The following is a 7,092-nucleotide window of genomic DNA, read 5'->3' as shown; positions in this document are numbered from 1 at the left end:
TTATCAAGTCATTCTTTCCACAACAGGGCAACAAGGATAGAGGAGAAGCAGTATATATCTTGACCCTAGTAAAGCTTTTGACCATTTCACACAACAGTGTCATAAGTATGTCAGGAAAGGATGGTTCATATGAAACTACTGCAAGGCATGTTAGTAGAAAAACTGTACCCAAGCAAGAGCTATCAGTGGATCACTATTAAAATGGAAAAGATATATCAAGTGGGTCTTCACAAGGTCTATCCTGGACTCCTATGATCCAATATTTTCATTAGAGACTTGGATGCCCTTATTAAACTTCTAAATTATAGAATGATAGGGTTGGACATTACCTCAAAGGTCATCTGGTCTGACTACTAAGATGATAGCAAGCTGGGAGGGGTGCAAACATGCTAAAGGAATGGATTACAATACAAAACGACCTTGATAAACTGGAGAAGCCTGAAATGAATAAGATGCAGTTTAATAAGAACACATGCTAAGTACTACACTTAGGCAGGAATACTTAATTGCACAAAATTCAAAAAGGGAAATGATTGATTAAACAGCCATTCCACAGAAAAGGATCTGGGATGGATTAGTGGAACAGAAACTGAACTCAAGTCAGCAATGCCAAACTACTGCAAATGAAATCAAACATCATACAGGGATGTATAAATAGGCATGTCCTATTTAAAACATATGAATCAATCTTTCCATTTTACTCCCAACTAATAAGGTATCAGCTGGAGTACCACATCCAGTTTTGTGCATCAGCACAAAAGATGTGGGCCAAAAGGAGAAGGTCCAGAAGAGAGTGATAAAAATGATCAAGGTCTAGAAAACATTAAAATAACTGAGTTTGTTTATTTTAGAGAAAACTTAAATATGATCATAGTCTCCAAATATGTAAAAGGATATAACATTCCTCTTTGATCTAAATTATTCTCTATATCCATTAGGATAGAAAACTTAAGTAATAGGTTTAAACTGCAGCAAGGAGTGATTTAGGATGTATCCTAAGGAAAGCTCTTCAGCTATAACAGCAGTTAAGCAGTGGAACAGATTACCTAGGGAGGTTGTGCAAGCTCCATCATTGCATGTTTTAAGAATAATGCAGACAATCTTTTACATATACTGGAGTAATAGCTTTGGGTAGGGGGATTGATTAGATGGCCTCTTGGGTCCCTTCTGGCCTTCATTTCTATGATTTATCAAATACCATTCTTCCAGGAAACTTAAAGTAATGTGGTATTTCAGGTAATTAATACTATAGCCATAGTTTCATGATTTAAGTGATGCAAATAGTGTTCCTTTATTTTTATTGTAAAAAACTAATTTTACTTGGTATGTAGGTAACAAAGGAAGAAAAATGAGTAATGTCACTAAAAATCATGGATAGTTTGGATTAACTTGTGCATAAAATCTCATAAAAGTCTATACACCATCTTTTAGATATATTTTGCCAAATTCTCCCGCAGGACCTTTGGTACATAAACCCAGAGAGGCATTAGAAGAGTACAATATAGGACTCCTTCAGCCATGCTTTGGTGAAAACAACAGGATGACACCTGAGGGACTGAATTCCCACCTAACTCTATCACATTCATCATCACAAGACAGGTTGGTTAATATTAATTATGTAACATATTTTAACAGTAGGAAGAAGATCAAAGCTCTTTATATAGACTCCAAAGCAACTAGACACAGAACTGCCTGTAGTGCATACACACGTGAAGTGCTGTAATTAACCTTTCTCTGGTAAAAATTGTGACTTGTAAATTTTAAAGCCCAAATAAACTGAATTTGGAAGTCGTAATGCACCTCCTCTCTTACCAGGCTTTGCATCTGCTGAGAAGACTCAAGATGTATTCAGAGACAAAGATATGGTGTTTCTGCAGCTTTACTAATCATCTTTCCCCTCTTCCACTGCTCTAGTGCTCATGCACATTTTCTCTGAAAACAACAAACCAGATAGAATACAACCTGGATCACAGACCTTCTGATATATGCATATTTGAATTTTTTATTCAACCCTTGCAATTTTGTCATCACTATATAAGGATGCATGTATGGGGGCCGGGGGTGGGAATCAGGAAATCACCTTGGCTGATATAACTTAAGAAATACTGTACCCAATTGCAACCTCCATGAGAATGCTGCTACCTCAGATCAATTCCATTTATTTTGGCCACACTACTACAACTTGTCACAAAAATCAGAAACAGATCCTGTAAGCGAGCTATAATTCAGCATTTCTAGAAATGAGCTTTTCAGTACCAACAATTCTTTATGGATTTTGCCTTTTTACTATAAAGTAAAACTGTAAGCTTGCATTAAATAGTCTGGATTTTCTCCATAAAATAAAAATAAGCCGTATGAAATTATGTCAGATGATTGAAGTCTATCCATAGAACAACTATATTATATACAGTGTATGCATACCTATCGTTAGCATGAGTACACTGGTTATAACAGAGAGGGCATTCTGCTTGTATATGCTGAACACACCATTTAAAATAAATGGTTGCAGAATTTACTGCAGATGGTATGATTCAAAGGTATCTGTTTGTGATTCTTTATCTTGTTGCTTAGGATTTCTGAGAAGGAAATTATGCTGATAATTATTTTCTCTAGAAATTCAAGGCACAATAATCACATCAACTGATGTATGTATTTTGTTATTTGTTCTGCTGCTCCATTTTGTCAGGATGACTATCATATTCAATATTCTCGGTTTATTAGCATCCTGCAGTAATGTATTTAAGTTGGAGATGTTATTGTATCTTTGTACTGAAGAAGGAAAACTAATACAATGAAATTCAAAGGAACCCATATATCTTGAGTAGAATCCTATTTTACTGTATAGGCCCAAATAGCACCCAGCTCCGTAACTGCCGCTTTGACAAGTATACACATTTGCAGTCCTACTCCATGTTCAGTCTAGATGCATAAGCATTCACACAGCTACTTCAACACATGCAGTAGGCCATGCAGAGACCAAGAAGATACGTAGCTCTGTATATGCATATGCTGGCCAAGTCACAAAATAGTATCCAGCAAAACCCACAAATAAACCAGTAGGACTTGAAAAAGGAGGATTCTCCCATGCTTTTAGCCTAATAGCCAAGTGGTTAGGACACTACCCAAGGAAGTAGGAGACCCCAAGTCTACCCTCCCCTCCTCAGAGCAAAGTTTGAACCTACACCACTCCGACTTTCCAGAGCAGTTCCTAAATACCAGGCCACAAGTTAGGAATTATTCAGTGCTCTCTCCAGCCCTGCATCTGGGGACAGAGACATGCAGCTAGCCCTTGAACAACCAAGAGAGGGAGATACCCTCTCCCTCTCTTGAGTGAGATGGATGCTGCTCTGAAAGAGTGGGGAACCTGGATTGTAGCCTTGCTCCCAATGGGGCAAATACCCACATTGCTCAGCATCCATCTCATCCAGTGAAATTAAATGCGACATGCAATAGCTCATCCTCAGGAGGATGACTGGAAAGGGAATTAGATAATACTGAACCTGTTCCCTGGTAGTTAAATCAGAGACAAGCGGGTTCAAAACCCCTCTGGGTAAGGAGGACCTAAAACCTGGATGAGAACCCTAACTACTTGACTATTAGACTAAAATCCCTCTGTGCCCCAATTTTAGGACTTATGTGCCCGTGTGGACCCTGAGTGCAGCCTATTACACATGCTCAGTAACCATGTGGGCATGTAAGTGCCAAAATGGCAGTTACACCAGTGGCAGTTTCCAAACAACGTAAGTAAAGTGAAATAGGATTCTGCCCGTTTGTGTGCGTTTAGTTGTTAAGCAATATATGCAATTTCTTCTTCATATTTTTTGTTGATTTAAATACAATTTAGCAGCAGATTCATTTTACAATAAAATTTACTCAGTACAGGCCAAATCCTAGGGCCAGCGGTCCCAGGGATCCTGAACCCCAAGTAGTGGCCTATGGAAGACCTTAGTCTTTGGAAAGACAAAGAGAACAGACTACATGTCCTCTAATGCTTGATGAAGGCAGTCTCCAGCCCACCTGCCTTGTATTGCAATGTAATGCAGAAAAGCATTCTGCACTTGGCTTGCTTAGCATCTGGGGTGGGGGACAGGCAGTTGAGGGTTTTCTTCTGCTGAAGAAAGTAAGAAGGAACTATGAAGCCAGGTAGCCAGAAGTCAGATTCCTGGCCCTGAAGTGGAGTGCATGTCAGACACCTGAAATAGAGGCCTGGAGAATGGCTTGTTCCCACACTTGCTATACTGAAGGAAGGGTAGAGATGCAAGGGAAAGGATTAGGAAAGGGTTCCATAAATTTTAATCATGATCTTGCAACCCACTTTTAAAATTAGATGAACTTTGTTCCTTTCCCTTGACCCCTTTCCCCATCAGTCTCAACCTTGCCTATCTGAGATTAAATTCATTAAAAACAGGCATAAACCACACGTTTCACTCTTAAATCTAAACTTCCTCCAAGTTTTAGATTAGAGATATTACACATGCATATTGAAGAGCCTTTAAATGAGAGAGTAATTTCCTTTGTATACAAGGATGAAGTGATGCAAAAGTAGAGGGGGAAGAAATGGTACACATAATACAGTGCTTGGACTTAGTCTCCTAAATTAAGTATTTTTTAAAACATTATCCAAAATCTAATTACCATTTTCCCCAAGGTAATTTCAGTTCCTAGATCACTCAAAGCTTTCTGTAAACGTTATCCTGGAGTTTGTTCAAGTCACCAAAATTGTGGCTGGTTTGATCAGGGCCTGTTTAAAATATAGAAATCTGTGGCCTGATTCTACATTCACTCAAGTATTAACTTCTCTGACACTGTCTCTGTCGTAATGTAAATGTCAAAACAGGAACTCAAAAGCAGGTCTCGACTCCCAGTCCTCTGCTCAGATTACCTCAGCAGTTAGTTAAACTTACCAAAATACAGATGGATCACGAAGCCAGCAAATTAAGATATTTTCAGCATTGTAAGTTGTTTCTACATAGTATGAAATCCTGACTAACACAAATACATACACATTTTAGCTTGCTCTAGTTACCTCTCTTCCTTTTAAAATGTTTCATTCAGTAACTTCCAAGCTAAAATGTGAGCACTGAGAGCTTGAACCTTCAAGTGCTGAGTTTAGCACCTTCAAAAATCACCTCCTTATTTTAAACACAGCTCAATTTTGTCCTAACACTAGAACATTTGCTAAAAAAGCTGTTATAGTGTAGGTTCAGATTTCTACAGAAGTTCTTGTTTTTTCAACAGTTATTTTTAGCATTTAAAAATATCAAAGCCATTCACGGTTTGCCATCCTTCTGATCTTCCTTTTATATCTTGGGGGGTTGATGATGCACATCATCAATGCAATTCATTCCCTTAAGTCAGAACTGCAGAGATCTGAGGATCTCATATTCCTCTAATAGAAAATCCTTCTTTCGCTTGTGGCACTGGAGCATGAACCGAATGCAAAGAGCGGGTATAATGGTTTTAACAAGAATGCTAAGTTAGAATTTCAGTTACGTTCCCTACTTTAATAATCAAGAAACCTAGTACTGTGCCAAATTAATTTTATAGTTTCTCACATCTTATAGTTACACTTTTCTGAATGAAGGAAAGTAGAGCCTGTTTTTGTTTAGCCATGTTACAATAAAGAATATTTCTGGTGAAATAAAATGCATGGACATTAACAAAATGGCATTTAGAAAATAGCTAACATCATGAGCAGACATTTGTGCAGGTGGAATTAGAAAGCCAGATTATTTTTTCCTTATACTTGAATATATATTAAATAAATAATATATGTATATGTGTGTATATGCATATATGTACATATATCCTCAGTTAAGAAATCAGACAGAGAACTTCATAATATGGGAAACAAGGCTAGAAGTTTCGCTAACCAGTTTTCACTGCCACCAGGGGCTATAAAATTAATTTTGTCTGTGCACATTTCCTTTGACAAACTAATTTAAATAGCCTTAGCCTCATTTATTTTCTAAACATGGGCGATGGTTGGCCTGGATTGCCTATACACCCTGAAGGATGAGGGAGTGGGTAATTGAAGGCTTGGATACACTGGGCTATAACATAATTTATAATATGGCCATATGCTGTTGAACACAAGGACTTTAAATATTTATACCCACTTCCAGAAAACTCTGCCTGTAGAGGTTGAGGCAGAGGGGGCTATGGCACAATGAGAATCCAACTCTGAACGTAGATAGGGGTGGTAGTGTTTAGCACTGTGTTTGTTACCACAACTGTTGCTCAAATTCATGATGCAAAAGTTGTGAGAATGACTTTGTAGTTAGCAAACCCTTCGATCCCTCGCCTGTACTCCTTATCACCACCAGGTGGCTCTAGTCCCCCTCTGCTGCATGCTGGCCCTCCTCTGACACATACTGATTAATTATAGATAATTATACAGTATGTGATTGTATATACGCTGTAATATGTTGTATGATATACATTAATATATAATGGTATATTGTTATAATAAAGTATATAAATAATGTACTGCACTTCCCCATAAATTTGACTGCCAGTGAGGGAGGATGCCCACAGCAGGTTTGCTTTCAGATCCACAGTGATGCAATGAAGCCAAGTAGGAAGTTGTCTCACATACAGTTGTCATTTTTTTGAAAAGGAGCTTTTCAGCTGGAGAGGCAGGAATGCAAATGATTCTCAGCTTGTAATTATCTGACTAGGTTCACCCCAGGTGATGCACAAAGTGAAGGTTCCTCCTCCTGAGCATGGATTCGTGCCTTTGGGAACAGAAAGTGGTTTCTGTTGTAAGAGAGCAGGTTTATGGAGGAAGGAGGACCCGGGAAACTATAGGCCAGTTAGTCTTACCTCGATCCTGGGTAAGCTTTTTGAGAGAATTATTCTGGCACATGTCCACGAGGGGCCAGCAGGGGAGATTATGCTTGGGGGCAACCAACACGGATTCATTAGAGGCAGGTCCTATCAGAACAACCTGGTGGCCTTCTACGACCAGGTCACCAAATCCTTAGATGCAAGGGTAGCAGTGGACATAGTCTTTCTAGACTTTCGGAAGGCCTTCGACACTGTCTCTCACCCTGTTCTCATTAAGAAACTGGGGGACTGTGGTGTCGACAC

The sequence above is a fragment of the Crocodylus porosus genome, unplaced genomic scaffold (genome assembly GCF_001723895.1).
Source record: "Crocodylus porosus isolate Cpor-Errol unplaced genomic scaffold, CroPor_comp1, whole genome shotgun sequence".
Lineage (NCBI taxonomy): Eukaryota > Metazoa > Chordata > Crocodylia > Crocodylidae > Crocodylus > Crocodylus porosus.
This window is presented reverse-complemented; position numbering follows the sequence as displayed.